Raw genomic sequence first — 17,190 nt, forward strand, 5'->3', positions numbered from 1 at the left:
TGACTAATACGTGATGATACAAATTTTGCCGGGAAGCCGCCTACTAATTGATATGATTGGTAAATTAACATATCGAACCGACCTGGATAGATATCGCGAATGCACTTCAACATTAAACATTTGGGCATATATATTTTTGTTTTTTTGCATATTTAGGTTAAAGTATTGCTATCTAAACCTCTGAAGGCAATATTTAAACAATATTGAATGGATATTTTGCACCCAAAACGCTTGAACTGCAATTTTACCACTACCGGTCTTTATCTTTTACGTGATACTTTTCGCACGGTTTCATCCCTCCCCCTCCTATCAAAAAATCCCCATGAAAAATGGATTCACCCGTGTTTGTGATTTTAAGACATGCATTAGTTTATACATTGTGGTGGTGTTTACGGGAAAGTAAATCATTCATTTCGTTGCCGTAGGAGAGTCAAAACGAGTTTGATATTTGTGCGAGTTGGATTGAAGAGTGACATTATATGCAACATGTCTGATAGACCAACGCCTGGACCCACACCAAATGAACCAAAACGGCATGTAAATATATGAACAAATACATTTCCTGTGTGTTTATTGTGAGATTGGTTAGATATCTATCGTTAACTGATAGAAATGATATAATTTGTTGAATATAATTCTTTAATGGCTTCATTCCTCTTTCTCTTCTTTTCGTTGTTGGCGGTGGGGCAGTGACGTGGAATTAATAATTTACGTGTAGTGTTGAGCAAATTTGTCGAGAGTATTATAATTTTATAAACGATATTAAATGTTTGTATTAACCAAAATAATTCGTGTAATGCAAAAGATATAAATGATGTGCATCATTAGAGGCAATGTTATCTAGATCAGCGTTTTTTTTTAACCGGGGTGCCTTAAAATATTGATAGGGATGCCGCGAAAGAAGTTTAGTTTCATCAAAGATTATCGTGGAATAACGTCGATTTCGTAAAAATACAAAATATTAGAAAGCGCTAGTGTATGAAATTTTGCGAGGGCAAAGCATAATATGATTTACAAAAGTGTATTTTTCCTCGCTCGGTAGCATTATTCTGAAACAGGATGATTTCAGGCAGCTTTTATTTTGAAATTGCAATTTTGCCATGTTCGATTTACTCGCTCGCAACATTTAGAAACGGGATAATTCTAGGCAACAAAATGCCCGAATGTTCTCATATTTATGTTTATTTGGCGGCGAGGTGCCTGCATAAATTATATTTTATATCTTATCTAATGTTGATTATATATTTTTTTTAAACAAACACCATAAAACCTATTTAGGACGAATGTGACCGTATATATATATATATATATATACTTGTTTGCGGGAAACACGCAATTTGTGATTCCAAAATAGGAATCAAGTAACAAAATATCTTCTGTTTTGCTATATATTTGAAGATGCCACTGTTATTCTATATAGCCTATCTTCTCTTTTTCTTGGTCTCTTAAAGAAAGTCGCGTTCTGGCTATGAGATTTCATTACGAAATGAACTGTCTTGAAGCGATTAAGAAGGCTGCTTAAGCATTAAGTAATGTTATGTCAAAAGAGTTTTTTGTTGAACCATCAAGATGATAAAAATTCCTTTTTGCTGAATGTCACATGCACTGTACACTGAAATAAGAGTTTAAGATTTTTTCAGGATTTTGTTTGCATTTGAGAGGGTTAGTACATTAAAAGGAATATAATAAGTAACATTTCAAACAAAAATTACGCAGTTTTTTTAATCAACTTTCAAAAAGCCATTTCTTGTCAAATTTCGATTATGATTGTATTTGAGGAGCTATCCTTTTGAGGTGATATTGTGAATGAAGTTCTTCCACCCTAACATTACAAGAACGAAATCTACTCATTAAATATTATTTTTCACCTTTTTCAGAACTATTGTCGCAACTGTGGCGAACCAATTCCTTGGGATGCGACCACATGTAGTTGGATATGCTATTTTTGGAACCTTTTTTCATGTTAAAAAGAAGAGGACGGCGAGATACAACGATTTACATCCAACGTTATTTGAAAGTGCCACAAAGATGACTTATCAAACTCAATTTGAAGCCTGGATCCTATTATAACCACTCAAGATTATACACGCCCCATCGCAGCCACACCTAACGACGGACACTTCCACATGTTCCTTATTCCCTATGCAAGAACTGTTGGCGTTCACAAGACGTTCTTCACATACACCATCAGAACGTGGAATGCATTTCCCCAAGTTCTTGCAATTATACTTTTAGGCTTCCCTTTCTATCGCAATTCCATTGCTATACGGGATGTGTCGGGATACACATCACTACATTGATCTTGAATCATAAATGCTAAAGATTTAAACGTCATCAGCAATGAAATTTAACTATTCCTGCAATGAATACATGTTAGACCATGAACATCGCACGACGGCCTCCGATGTGCGTAGAATGGTATCCTGAGCTACCCTCCCCGTCTCACGGGAGTTTCGGCGCAAGGCATGGCTAAGGCTTGGTCGGATTGCATCAATAAAGGCATGGCCGGGATGCCTTCTGCAACGTGTTTCCTCGCCTGCTCTACTGGCCTGGGAGGTTAGACGCCGCTCTGATGAGAGGACTGCTCGCAGTCAGGGATATTCAGTAGTCGTATGGTCCATATATGCCTTATTGTACGGAACCAAATGGGATCAAAGAATACTATTTTACAAATGACACATTTCTATTCTTTTTTCTGATCGTTTAATCAATTAATTTTGCTACTTTAATGAGATCTGGACATTTATCCGTTGAAATTGTTCAATTTATTAAAGGAACTAATGGGTATACAATGAAGTATTATGATTTGTTTAAGAAATGTAGTCCTTATTCTAACACGGCCGTGTGGTTTACTAGAGTTGAGTGATTTTGTAATGTTAATTATTTTTGTTTAGTTTGTTGGGTCAACGAACACAGATTTATCATATAAAGATCCTGGAAGAAAATTTGTTTAATCAATATTTGTAGTATCATTTTTTCTGCTATATTTGTATTGAACGATGCATACAAATCATTTGAATTGGGTTGCTCTCTACCATTTAGCGTCAAATTAACTCTGGGTTGAGATTGAGTTTTCTTTCCCATTGCCTCATTGACAAAAAACACCATGTTGTTCTCACATTGGAACTAACTTTACATAATTGTTCAGATTAATACAACTTTCGAGAACATCAAATCATACTTGTCAATCCATTACGATATTTGTTGTAATTTGTGATGTTTAAGTTTGTTGGGTTTTACATATATAATTTGTAAAAGCAGTTTCTTGTTTCGATTTGTTTCATAATACCTTTCGTGATCCAGGTGTTTCTTAAAATATAGAACATAATTGTCCAGTGATAAGAGGAATACCTTTATCATAATGACATTGTAATTAACAATTGAATTTTTTAGGAGCATTATTCACATTATCACCATTCAAAACATCTGTCAAGTAAATCCTAGTCAAATGATTCAATGTAACTAGGACTTTCCTTTCTATACAGAAGCCATTAAGTCTGTTAAGTCGGATAAACTAAAATAACTGAGAAAATGGAAATACAGTTAGGTGGTATTACGCGTATTATTAAACAGAAAGTCTTGTTGACTGTTTTTTGAAATAATGAAAAACAGATGGGGATTCATGAGGGTAATATTTCTTTGAAACTTATCAAATAGGGCTTTCAGTATGATTAAATTGAATCTGTGTTCCAAGGTCAATTTGGATTGATGGATTTAATTTTTTTCTAATATTCTTCCCCCGTTTTGTAATGATTTAAAATAAATTGCAAATTCATTCAAAAAAGATAGAAAACTGAATCGTCAATGTCATTGCTTCGGGGTTTAAAATATTTGGAGAGAGTGAGTGAGTGAGAGAGGGATACGTACAGACAGACAAAGAGACAGATTTAAAGGAATAAAAAGAGAAAGTCTTGTAAATTAAGGGTTAAAAATGATATAAAGAACGGTATGAATGTGATGAATCATAACGCAAAATTGAGTTGGATAGATAAGACTTAGTGATCGGAAATTAATTTCACAATGTACATGTAAAGCCTGGCATGATGAGAGGAAAATAAGTAAAAGAGAAAGAATGAGATAAAGGCGTGGGATCGGGAGAGCGAAAGTCTTTGCCACAGATTCACCCCTGTTGGAAGACCAAGTGGGTTTGGAAGGAGGTGAGCGTGTGCGTGTGTGTATGTGTGCGTGTGTGTTTAGGGGGGTTTTAAGTAAAGGTGTAATGCGGGTTTTTGTGAGAGAAATAGAGAGTAGGTGCGCGTGTATGTGGGGTCACGAGTGTGTTTCTAGTTGTGGTTGGATATGTTTGAAGATGGGTGTGAGGATGGAAGGGGGTCCGGTTGGTTCTGTTTAAAGATATAGTGGGGTGTGAGTGGGGGTATCGGTGAGGGTGTATGAAGTTGTGGGTGAGTGTGCAATGTTAACGAAGGTGTGCCTCTCAAGTGACGTAATTACCAACCATATAGTATCAGCATTCTTTGCAGTGAATTACGGTAAATGTGGTCGAAATGTGTAGAGATAAAGGTCCTTAAATTTACTTGTACTTTCAAATTTGGATTCATTACGCAAGTAATCAATATCAAGAAGTCGACATCTGAAATCATTAGGCTTTGATTAACTACTAACCAAAGCATGTATTAAATGTACACTGATGAATTTGCATTACATTTTGCACTAGCGCAAAGGCTTTTTACAAATGCTAAAGAAAAGTTGAATTTTGATCATAAAATGGGATCTCGGCACAAAGGAGAATATCATGAAACTTAAGCATGGTCTAGATCCTACATCGTCACCCTTCTTCTAAAATACCAAACAAACTCGTTCCATCTTATACCGATGGGTTTTCACAAAAATCGAAATAATAATAATCTGAAAGATTTTCATTTGGAGGGGTTATACCATTTGTAGACGATGACAAAGAAAAAATCCTTTATGACTGGATTGTCATTATTTAATGATATTGGCGATTATATTGGCGATGATATCGGTGTCATCAAAAGATTTATTTTTATTTTTATCGTTGTTATATGGGGTTGACAAGTGTATAAACATATGTTTTGATTTTTCTGTATGGATGTATGGTCTAGATCCTACATCGTCACCCTCTTGTGAAATACAAAACAAATTCGGGCCATGTAATTACCGATGGGCTTTCATAACAATTTTTTAATTGCAAAACGTATCAACACTCCTACCGACAAACGTACAGAATGTAACACGGCAAAAACAAAAATATTTGTTGGCAAAGGTCTGTGAAATAGCCAAGAGGGGATTCTCCAACCCGAACCGTGATGTCATCCATACGGTTTTCCTCCAATCCTTACGCTCCACGTTCATCGTGACCATAATTATGCAAGTCTGGGATGTCCTACATAAGCTATACATATCTCTCCGGAGGTATCAAAAACTGTTCATTTGTCTACATATGTCTGTTCCTCCTAAATGAAGTTACCTGGAAAGATATATCTTCCTTTAGAGATCAAGGATACCCAACATAGCGGTTGAATCGGTTGTCGTCATATACATCTATATTAGTGAAACCTGCTTAGCGACGACCTGTATGGCACGACTTCTTGTCTGTAAAGTCCACATTCTTCATCTCCTTTGGATGATATCTTTCATTGCAACGGGGACTTAAAGAGCCTAAAGAGAAAGAATACCTGCCTACAAAAACATTTTTTTTCTCGTATCCCTTGAGTAGTGTTCATACAAAGGTTTCACTGTACAATCAAGATGCCGAGGCCTGTACCAGGAATACGGGCAAACGAGACAACTCGACACGTACGTCGACGCAAACGAGGTATTTCTTTTCATTCAGTTTGTCTTCCCATTATGCTCTTTAAAATATAGATATATACACACAAATGCCGAAATTGAGTCGGGGGAAATAATAACATGACAAACAGCACTACAGTTGGAAGCATAGGACGATAGAGGAAAGGCAATGTTGTTTTATTACTTCTTTCTCATCTATTCATCAACATTTGGGCATCAACCTATTTGAATCCTGATACCCTTGTGTATCTGCTTTTACTTTCCGCAATTATTAAGCTCATATTTAATTCCATTTCCGTGCGTAAGTAGTGGGTGGGCATTATATTAGCAGAGATTCATATTACTTTTCTCTAAGAAGAATATTGCCATAAGGGAACAAATTAACTTAGTTGCTTTTTTCATTCATCTCATTTTCAGACCATAGCTATGGGTTGCTGCAGCAGATTACAGCACAGCTTGTAAAATGGGTTCGGAACATATGGCGATACCTCCGTTAAAACATTTTTAGAAGAACACTGGTTGGCCGAAATCATAATGGAACTTCAGCAGTGTCAACATTCAATTTAGTCCAGGGGTTATCAGTTCAACACAACCAAACATATAACTTACTTAAAAATAACAACTTTCCTTCCTCAAGTGAAGCGCCAACAAATGCAGTTTTGTCGACGAAAGTGATGAAAATATTCATGCGAAGTTTCGTGCAACATATCAAAGTTTACATATCTAAAAGTCTTCAACAAGGGCACTTATTCAACAAGTCCAATTTACATTCTTGAATTACTAAAAATACACCAACAAAATCTAGTTTACGAGGGGTATGAATCAATAGGCTGCCAACTGTTTATCAACTCCTAGCCAAGTGGAATCGTATTCCGTCACCCGTCTACTGCTGGCGGGGAAGCCCAGTTTGATGACATCACCATCCATACTTGATTCACCAATCACGAAACTGCACGACTGCAACGTACTCAGACTATCAAATGAACATACTTCATAAAACTCTGCGTCGCTCACTACCGAGAAAACAGAGGCGTTCAGGGCAAGCGGCAGTGCAAACGATTTTTTGTTTCTTAGACAGCATTAAGAGGCAAAGGTTTTCACTATGGCTCCCGGTGGTCAATACAACGAGCCACGTCGGCATAAGGACAAAGTGAGTATACAAAATACAATATATCTTTATCCCTCGATTATTTGATTAACGTGGCGAAAGCTTTGTCTCATTTTTATGAGGAAAATTATGCACATAAATTGTTTTAGTCTCATGGTCTACCTGGGCGACGCCACTGTATCCTCAATTGGAACACTGGTCTACAAAGATCTCTCATCAGCAAATTAATTTGATTCTTCTTACATTTTTGGGTGCGTTTAATGTTTCCAAATATCCTACAAGCTATAGGACTTGACATATTGTTTTGGAGGATCACTTTGGGCAAATTAAATGACCAGCTCCTGATGCTGGTGGGTTGGATGACTTTCTATTTTAAGTGAGCTATTTTGTCTCGTAATATACAAAATGATTTCAGGGATAAATTTTGCAACCACTCCTCGGCATCCACAAAAATATATGTTTCCTATAATTTCGTATGATGGTAAATACACAGGTCTTAATATTCATTCCTTCAAGGGGAGTAAATAGTAACTATTGTTATTAATACCCCCAAATCAAAGTACGACCAAATACTTTCTAATACTGCCTAAAATGATTCAACCGTGCTTTTACTTCTGCTGTTAATTGTAAATCTTATATCTTATCAATTGAATATAGTGGTCGAGTGATGAAAAATGCTGTGCGCTTTTCGTTGTCACCATCGTAGGGCTAGGAGGACTCATTCTTCTAGTTTTATATTTGACCGGCGTATTCCCATAGAAGACACGAATCATTCTGACATATCGGAATAGGAGCTCCACAACCTACCATGGACTATTCTGAATGTGAAATTTGCAAGCAATTCTGAACATTTGACCCAATTGATCGCACAAAAATGAATATATCTTCACACAATTACAGCGGTTACACCCGTTATTTCTCCGGTTCATATTTAACCACAATGCTGACGTCTCTCGGACCATATCAGACAACAAATTATCAACCTTCGGATAACTTATGTGCAGCACTTTCTATTTAAGATTCACTCTTTTAGAATGGAAGTTGTCGACATATAGTTGTTCATTCACCTGAATGTCAATCCAATGGTTTAGAGTTCCAATCAAAGCCCAGCACAAACATCATCTAGCAAGATATTAATCCACAATTGCCACTCTCCACCCAGGTGTAAATGGGTACCTGGTATTCACCGGGATAATAATAATTGCAGGACCCCAAGGAAGAACATTATTAAAGCTGACAAGGCTTCCCTGTGTATAGGAAGTTATTATAGATATATTGCATCTGTTAACACCGAAGTATAAACTGGCTGAAATTTCAGGATGGAAATCCATTTAAGCTGCAATTTCCATAAGAATCCTCACAATTATGGACAATTATCCAATAATTAATTATGTAAAGAAGATGTGACAGCCCTTCACACCCCTCACTCGATGGCGTAGTTCTGTCACATTTTATATATCTAATAAATTCAGTACCCCATCCCATGACATCAATGCCCCTTCATCGGCTGAATCCATGCTATTCAACAGAGCCAGTACTCTTGAATGGATCTGGTTCCTATAAAGTTTGGATAATTGTTTGTACCTAAATTCATGAAATGATTGTGACAAAATGACTAAGATTTTTGCAGTTCATAGTTGATATCTTCTTAAAAACTTTATTGATCAATCTTCATTGTTCATTACAGTTCTGAGTTTTGAGATATAAACTTTATCTATCAAGAATAAATCATATTGCCGCAATCATTTCAGGCAAAAAGGTATGGGCAACAATGTTTGTTATTTATATGGTATGTGTAAAATAATAAAGAAAAAATGAATGTGTTCTATGTATAATCATCTAAATTTGAAAACGTTAACATTGAAGTGTAAGCCTCATTAAGTAATATACGCCAATGCCAGTTTTTCAACAGAAAGCTTAATATTTTGAAATAGTTTCATTATTTTTGATTAACCATACCCATGATATGTAATATTTGATTAGTTCATTTTAAAATTTGTTATGATGTAGTGTAAATGTATTACATTTCATATACATTGAATGTCCACTATTTTCGTTTAAATGCCTCATGTAAATGTAAAGGATCATCATTTTATTGGTCTTAATAGGCATTTAGGATGAATTTAAAACGGTTTAATGGAGTAGAATTCGTCATATACATCGCTTGTTGTACATTGTATTTCTTTGAAAAATAGGAAAGTGATTTTGATAAAATGTAATATATTATACATGCATTTAGAGACAATCCTTGGGTATCGTAGACTCGATGATTTTAAAGTTATAAATTGAGGTCTCCTTTGCGGGTCATATTATTCATTTGTTTCTTGATTTTCAAGTGAAACTTTTTATTTTGAGTAACCCGATAAATGATTAGTAGTGTTCCACAGGGGAAAACACTGAAATGTAAGTTAACGGAACCAGGGGCGTCGCTAGAAAAGTTAATTGGGATTGAATCCCCCCTCCCTTCCTCTAAAACTCTCTGTCGGGACAGTTTAGATCCTAAATTATGTAAGGACATCTCTCTACATCTCTCTTCTCTCTCTGTCTCTCTATCTATCTAAATTGTGGATAGGGAGAAGTGTGATCTTACATTTTCGCGGATTTGTATAATCTTTCCTCCTAAGAAAAGAAGTAGCAATGCCCCTGATAACGTGATAAACAAACCTTGACTTTTAGCCATGTTAGTACTATGTGTTCCAACTTTGTTAATAGTTTGACTCCTGTGATAGTTCCAGTCAAACTCGAATTTCAAGTTTTGAATAAATTATCTGCTTTCTTATAAAATTGTTGAAGATGTGTGTTTTTGTCTACTGTCTCTGATTTATATACAGGCAACAGAATACTGAGTTTACAACATATTAGAACTCGGTGTTTAATCTTTCAAAGATTGTCGAAAGGAATTCTCATGAGTGAGAGAGAAATTAATAGAGGGGGTTGTGGGGGAGGAAGGGGCGTAGAAGAGATGGATAGGAGGGTGAGCATGTGAATGGGAAAGGTTTATGTAAGTAAAAAGGGAAAGGCTAAGAGGAGAATGACGTGAGAGAGGAAATAGGAGAAGATGGGTGTGTGAGTGGGTGATTGTGTGGGTGAGCGTGTGGCTGGTGTGCGGCTGGGTGTAAGGTGGGGTGTGGGTGTGTGGATGCACAATCAGATGGCAGAAGGAGGGGTATAGCTGGGGACAGAGGACAAAAAGAGAAGAGAAGAAGGACGAGTATCACCATAAAGTATGGCAGAAAAAAATGAAAAGGGGAAAGATGGGGAGCAGAAGACGAGGATTGACAGTTTGCATGTGTGGGTATTCGTGTATGTATGCGTTTTAGCGTGAAAGAAAGAGAGGAGAGGAGATAACAAGTCAGACAAGTACGTGATAGGAAGTGGATATATAAAGAAAGGCAATGCACAACTAGGCGATATGAGCACTGGAAATATGATGATGGTGACGATACGATGATGACGATGATACGACTTTTTTGCTATCATTGGTATAAAAGTAAGACTGCCCCGTAATCTCTAACAACAGTACACCTGTTAATTTCTGTCCAAACTATTGTATTTTCGACATACAAAAACAAAAACAATGGACGGTACTCATCATTGGTTCGTCACCACTTCGTCATATTGTTAGACACGCCCTGGGGGTTATCACGTGACTACTCTAAACAAGAATATTCACACTGTTTCAATCGAGGTACACATTCATTGTCATAATATATATAATAGGATTTCGTGTCAAGTATTTGCACATTTTTCTTTTAAATTTATTACCAAGTATTCCTTTATATATTCTATTTCAGCATGACAATAATTAAACATTTTATATAGAGAAAAGTTAGTTATGTATGAGACCTTAAATCGCAAGAACCACTCAACGTATGTAAAAAGCATTTTATCATCATTGTAGTGGCCTATTTCATTCGAAACTTCCAGAAAGAACGATAGTATTCAGGCGTACAAATATTCCCAAAATACATTCACGGCACGACAAAAGAAAGTCGCCATGCATACAGGCACATGTGCGTAATCACTGTAGACAATGGGGTTTATCTGGTCAATGATGTCATTCTTGTAAACGTTCGGTAAACGTAAACACATACGACTGTGTTGAAAGACAGGCCATAAAATGGATCACTTAACATATGATTATGATTGTCTTTATCGCTTATTAATTTAGATAATTACAGAATTTCAAAAAGAGCAGGTTTTCATGACATAACCCACACATTTCAGAAGGAGTTTTTTAGATTCTCGATTGAATTTTACATGAAGGCGAATTATTAAAACGTAAAGAACTTTAATAATATATTTTTGTTAGTCATACTTATGTAAATTGTTCAGTGCCCATGATGACGTAATTGCATGAATATTTTGGTGTAATAAATGTTCAACTGATAACTGCAATGTGACTCTAATCGATGCCGCCTCTGTTGGTGTAATATGACCAGGAGCGAATGGCGATGTAGAATAACTTTTTGTTCTGCTGACATTCTTGATATTTTAATATTGCCAATAACGGTTATCTTGATGGTCATGTTCCTGATTATGGTAATGGTGATTGAAGTAATCGTCAATCAAGTCATTATCATCTTTGCCTTCGCAATCATGATAATTGGAAAGACGTTCATTTCGAGGGGTAATACAATTTTTAGAAGTTGACAAAGAAGAATACCTATATGGCTTGATTGTCATTATTTGATGATATTGTAGGTTATACATTGATATAGGTGTGATCAAAAACGAAAGATATTTTATATCCTGGTAATATAGGGTTGACGATTATATAAACATATGTTTGGATGCTTTTGTGTGGATGTAATAAGCATGGCCTAGATCGTCACCCCTCTGGTAAAATACCAAAAAACTCAGGCCATCTGATACCGATGGGCTTCCGCAAAAAGCATTAACTTGCAAAACGTACCAGCACTCCCACCAACATACGTAGAGAATTTAACATGGCAAACAAAAAATGTTTGTAGGCAAGGTCTCCGAAAGGGGATTCTCCAACACGAACCGTGACGTCATTCAGTATTCCTCCAATCCTTACGCTCCACGGTCATCCTGACTGTATGCAAATCTTGGATGTTCTACATAATCAATACATTTCTCTCCGGATGTACCAAAACTGTGCAATTTGTCTACATGTGACTGTCCCTGCTATTAGCGAGGGAGAGAGAGAGAGAGAGAGAAGATATCTCTTACTTTAGGGATCAAAGATACCCAAAATAGAGGTTAAATTGGTTGTCGTCATATAAATCCATATAGTAAAACCTTCTTTTAGCGAAGACCTGTATGGCAAGACTACCTGTCTGAAAAGTCCACATTTTTCACTTCCTTTGGCTAATATTTTTCATTGCAACGGGGACTAAACTAGCCTGAAAAAAAGAATATCTGCTTACAAAAAACAGTTTTCTCGTCTTCCTTGAGTGGTCTTCATACATGGGTTTCACTGTACAATAAAGATGCCGAGGCCTGTACCAGAGACATGGGCAATTAAACAAGATAGCTTGACACGTATTCCGACCTTTTATTCATTTTGTATTCCCACTCTGCTCTTTAAAATTAAAATAACATACAAAGAAATGGCGAAATTGAGTGAGGAAAATGAACAACTGACAGAGAGCACTAGTTGCAAGCATAGGACGATAGAGGAAAAGCAACGTTGTTTTATAATTCCTCTCTCATATGTTCATCAAGATTTTGGCATCAACCATTTTGAATCATGATACCGTGGTGTACCTATTGTTGTTTTCCCCAATTATCAAGTTCATAATAATTCCATTTTCTTACGAACAAAATGTAAGTGATGGATGGACATTCTATGAAAAGACATTCCTATTGGTTTCACCTACGAAGAATATAGCCAAGGCGGAAGGAATTAAATGAGTTGCTTTTATCATTAATTTATGGGCTGACATCTAATTTGCAGAGGTTACTGCAACTTCTACTGCAGGACTAACTCATAATAGAACTAAATTCAGAGAAGAAAATTATTTCGTCACCCACTGCTTGTAATTTACTATTCTTTAATCAACTGCTCTCTTTGAAGCAATCAAACATTGCTTACGACAGTTAATCGGGTTTCATCTTCTGTACAACAGAAATTGAGTATGTACAAAATGTATTTAGTTCCGATGTATGTTTCTTGCGACGTATACTAGTTTACAGCTAGAAGTCTTCAACCAGAACCCTAATTCAACAAGTACAGTTTACATTCATGCCTTTACTAAAAACACAAAAAACATCAAGTTCACGAGGGGTATGAATCAATAAGCTGCTCCCAGCTCAGTGGAATCGTATTTCGTCACCAGTCTACTGCTGTTGGGGAAGCCCTGTTTGATGACATGATCATCTATACTTGATTCGCCAATCACGAAACTCCACGACAGCCACCTACTCGGTCTAGTAAATCAACATTCTTCATAAAACTCTACGTCGCTCAGCACCGGGATAATACTTCCCCGCAGTGGACAAGCGAAAGCACACACGCACAGTTTTCTCAACGATAAATGATTTCATGGACACGGACATTACTGCTAAACAAACTAGACAGGCTTAAATAATTGATTTTGACTGAACGCAAAAACTACAAACAAAAACAACAACAACATCTGCGAGGTAACAGAGGCTTACAGGGCAGACAGCAGTGCACACGAATTTTTGTTTTGTTTCTTCGACAATAATAAGAGCAAAAGTTTTCACGATGGCTATTCCGCCTGGTGGTATACGCAACGAGCCCGGGCGTCATAAGGGCAACGTAAGTAAACAAAATGTAATCTCATCTTTATCACTATTAGTATTTGATTAATGTGGCGAACGTTTCGTCTCATTCTTGTGAGAAAAATTAGACACAGAAATTGTTTTCAATATCATAGTCTACATGGGCAATGCCACTGTAACCTTAAGTGGAATACTGGTCTACAAAGATCTCTTATCAACAAAGCAAATGACAGAAAAAGGAAAATGCTTCTCACATTTATTTATTGCCTCTGACATTTTTGGGAGGATCAGTATTGGCAAATTAAAATTAAATTCCCATCTCCTGCTCTTGGTGGGTAAGATGACCTTTATTTCATCTGTTTGTCTTGTAGTATACAAAATAATGTTAGGGATACATACAACCACATCCCGATATCCTTATAAAACATAGTTTAGTATATTTTCGTATAATGACAAATACACAGGTCTTATGGTTCCTTCAAGCAGGGAAAAACGTAATTATTTTTTGGAATTAATAGCTGAAATGCCGAATTTCGACTAAATACGTTTTGATACTGCCTACATATTTCAACAGTGCTTATACTTCTCCTTTTAATGGTACATTTTATATCTTGTCATTTTTATTTGTAGTGTTCGAGTGGTCGTGTATGCTATGCTTTACTCGGTGCCATCGCCATAGTAGGTATAGCAGGCATAGTAATTTTTGTGATCGTACGTCTTACCTGATAGAAGACACGAATAATCTCGAAAAATCTGAATAGGAGCTCTGCAACCTACCATGGACCTTTGCCAAGATGAAGTGTGCAAGTACTTCCGAAACTTCGACCCAGATGATCGCACAAAAATGAATATACATCTTCACGAAACTACCGTGGTTACACTAGGCATTTTTATGGGGCATTTTCACCACGATGCTGACGTCTCTTGGTCCATACCCTTTAAAAGAAAGGAACAACCTTGTATAACTTCTGTGCAACACTTTCTATTTAAGATGTACTCCTCTACAATGGAAGTTGACGTAATATAGTTGTTGATACACAAAAGTATAAACCGGCTGAAATTCAGGATGGAAATCCATCTAAGCTGCACTTTTTTTAAGAATCGTTTCAATCATGTCTTTAAGACAATTATCCAATAATGAATTATTCGATGGCTTAGTTCTGTCACATTTCATCTATCTAGTAGATCCAGTACCCCGTCCCATGGCATCAATGCCCCCTTCGTTGGCTGGATCCATGCTATGCCACAGGACCAGCACCCTGGATTATATAAACACACTATTTCCCGTTAAGTTTGGATAGTTGTTTTTACCTCTTTTTAATGAAATAATAGTGACAATACGATTGATATTTTTTACAGTTGAGGTTCGAATCTTTTCAGAACTGTACTGATCAGCGAAGATTATTGATTATTGATCAATCTTCATTGATCAGTATAGTTCTGAGAAGATATAAACGTCATCTATCAAGAATAATTCATATTGCAGCAATCATTTCATGAAACGCTGCATTTTATTTTTATGATGTGGGTAAATACAGGAAAAGTGAATGTTCATTATGTAAAAAGAAATAATTAAAATAAGTAGTTAACCTAAAAGTGTAGGCCTTATTTCGTAATGGACGTTAATGACAGCTTTTTAACAGAAAGCTTTATGTTTTGAATTAGTTTATTTAGTGTTTTTTTAATTAACAACAGCCATGATATAAACCATTTGATAAGTTCATTTCATATTTGTTTTGATGTAGTGTAAAAATGTATTATATTTCATACACATCGAATGTCCATCGAATTGTTGTATAGGCCCAATGTAAATATAAAAAATGATCATTTGATTTGTCTTCATTTACTGAATTATACATGTATTTACAATCCTTGGGTATCGTAGACTAGATGTTTTTAACGTCATGAATTGACGTCTACGTTGCGGCATTATATTTATTAATTTGTTTTTTGATGTAGCGACGCCCCTAATGACCTTGAGAAGTAACCTTGCCTGTTTTGATGTTAGTACTATTTGTTTCAATTTATTAAGGGTTTGACCCCATGATAATTTCATGATAATTCAAATGTAAAGTTTTGAATAAATGATCTGCTTCCCTATAAATTTGTTGAAGATGTGTGTTATTTTCACTCTCTCTGATTTACGTACAGGCGTAGGAATAATGAGATGACAGCATATGAGGACCTGGAGTTTAATAATACAAAGATTGTCGACATTACACGAAAAAAGAGCGATTGACCGCGGTAAATAGACATATAGAAGATGAGAAGGGAGTTCTGATGAGTTACAGGGAGATAGATAGATTTGGGGAGAAAGAGGGGCACAGAAGAGAGGAGAGAAGGGGGAAGCATGTGATTGAGTAAAGTTTATGTAAGGAAAGTAAGAAAAAGGCTAAGAGGAGAATGCACGTGAGAGGGGAAGTAGGAGAACATGAGTGTGTGGGTGGGTGTGTGGGTAGGTGTTTGGGTGGGTGGGCGTGTATGTGTGTGTATGGGTGTGTGTGTGGATGTGTGGGTGTGTGTGTGTTTGTACAATTAGGTGAAAAAAAGGAGGGATATAGTGGGGAAAGGGGGTGAAAGAGGCGAAGGGGGAGCAGGAGACGAAGATTGACAATATGCGTGTGTGGGTATTTGTGTGTGTATGCGTGCGTGTGCGTGTGGAAGAAAGAGGAGAGAAGGACAGGAGGAAGCAAGTCAGAAAATTAGAGCAAAATATTGGTGCCTTAACTATTCAAGTACTTGAGAGTAAGTAGCCATGTGAATAAAGGAAATGTTCAACAAAGCAAAATGAGCGATAAACTGAAAATAACATGATGGTGACGAAGATAATTATGACGACGATGACGATGGTACGACTATTCTTGTATTATCATGTATTACATTATGGTTGCCCTATAATCTCTAATAACATTTCACTCGCTAATTTCTGTCCCAACTCTTGTATTTTCGACCTAAAAAAAAGAATGGACATTACTTAACATCGCTTCGTCACTACTTCGTCATATTGCTAGAAACATCATAGGGTTTACCACGTGACTAATCTAAACTAAAATTACACACTGTTTCAACCGAGGTACACATTCATTGTCATAATAGAAAATAGAAATAAGCTAATCCCTCAGCCAATGCATATAAATTATATTTAAAAAAAACCGACAAGAGACTGAACAAAATATTACACTACTCCCAATGAACAACATGGGGGAGGTGTGAGTTAGGTTTGAATTCGGTTTTACTATGTGACTCGGGTACTATAGATTATTCACACTAACGAGTCCAACACCGAACCGAAAACAGAGCAAAGAAAATATTACACTACTCCAAGAATAAGCCAATAATTAATCGGTTGGGATTCACTTTGAAATCAGTTTGGCGATGTGACACGGCTACTGTACATTAGTTTTTATGTTTTATTCCAAACAGAAATGTCAGTTTCAGTAAAGAGGGCAACATTTATATAGACAAAGACATACAATAATCTTATGAGGTAAATGAACGTTATGACCCGGTTGATACATATTTCAAATATACTAACTTTATCTTTAGTACATAATCAACTTCCCATTTTAAAACAGGGGTCGTTTTCATATTGTTAT

General features: G+C 36.3%; 2 long non-coding RNA genes across 2 annotated transcripts; both read left to right on the forward strand.

Moving 5' to 3' along the window:
- Positions 1-405: 405 nt before the first annotated feature.
- LOC105447593 lies at positions 406-3,482 on the forward strand. Its single transcript, XR_974139.2, has 2 exons — positions 406-537; positions 1,878-3,482. It is a non-coding gene; the product is annotated as an uncharacterized LOC105447593 (long non-coding RNA).
- Positions 3,483-12,075: 8,593 nt separating this feature from the next.
- On the forward strand, positions 12,076-15,694 carry LOC105444317. The gene is made up of 2 exons (XR_973039.2): positions 12,076-13,631; positions 14,225-15,694. It is a non-coding gene; the product is annotated as an uncharacterized LOC105444317 (long non-coding RNA).
- The last annotated feature ends 1,496 nt before the right edge of the window (positions 15,695-17,190 follow it).

Source organism: Strongylocentrotus purpuratus, unplaced genomic scaffold, assembly GCF_000002235.5.
Source record: "Strongylocentrotus purpuratus isolate Spur 01 unplaced genomic scaffold, Spur_5.0 spur5_scaffold_12, whole genome shotgun sequence".
Classification (NCBI taxonomy): Eukaryota; Metazoa; Echinodermata; class Echinoidea; order Camarodonta; family Strongylocentrotidae; genus Strongylocentrotus; species Strongylocentrotus purpuratus.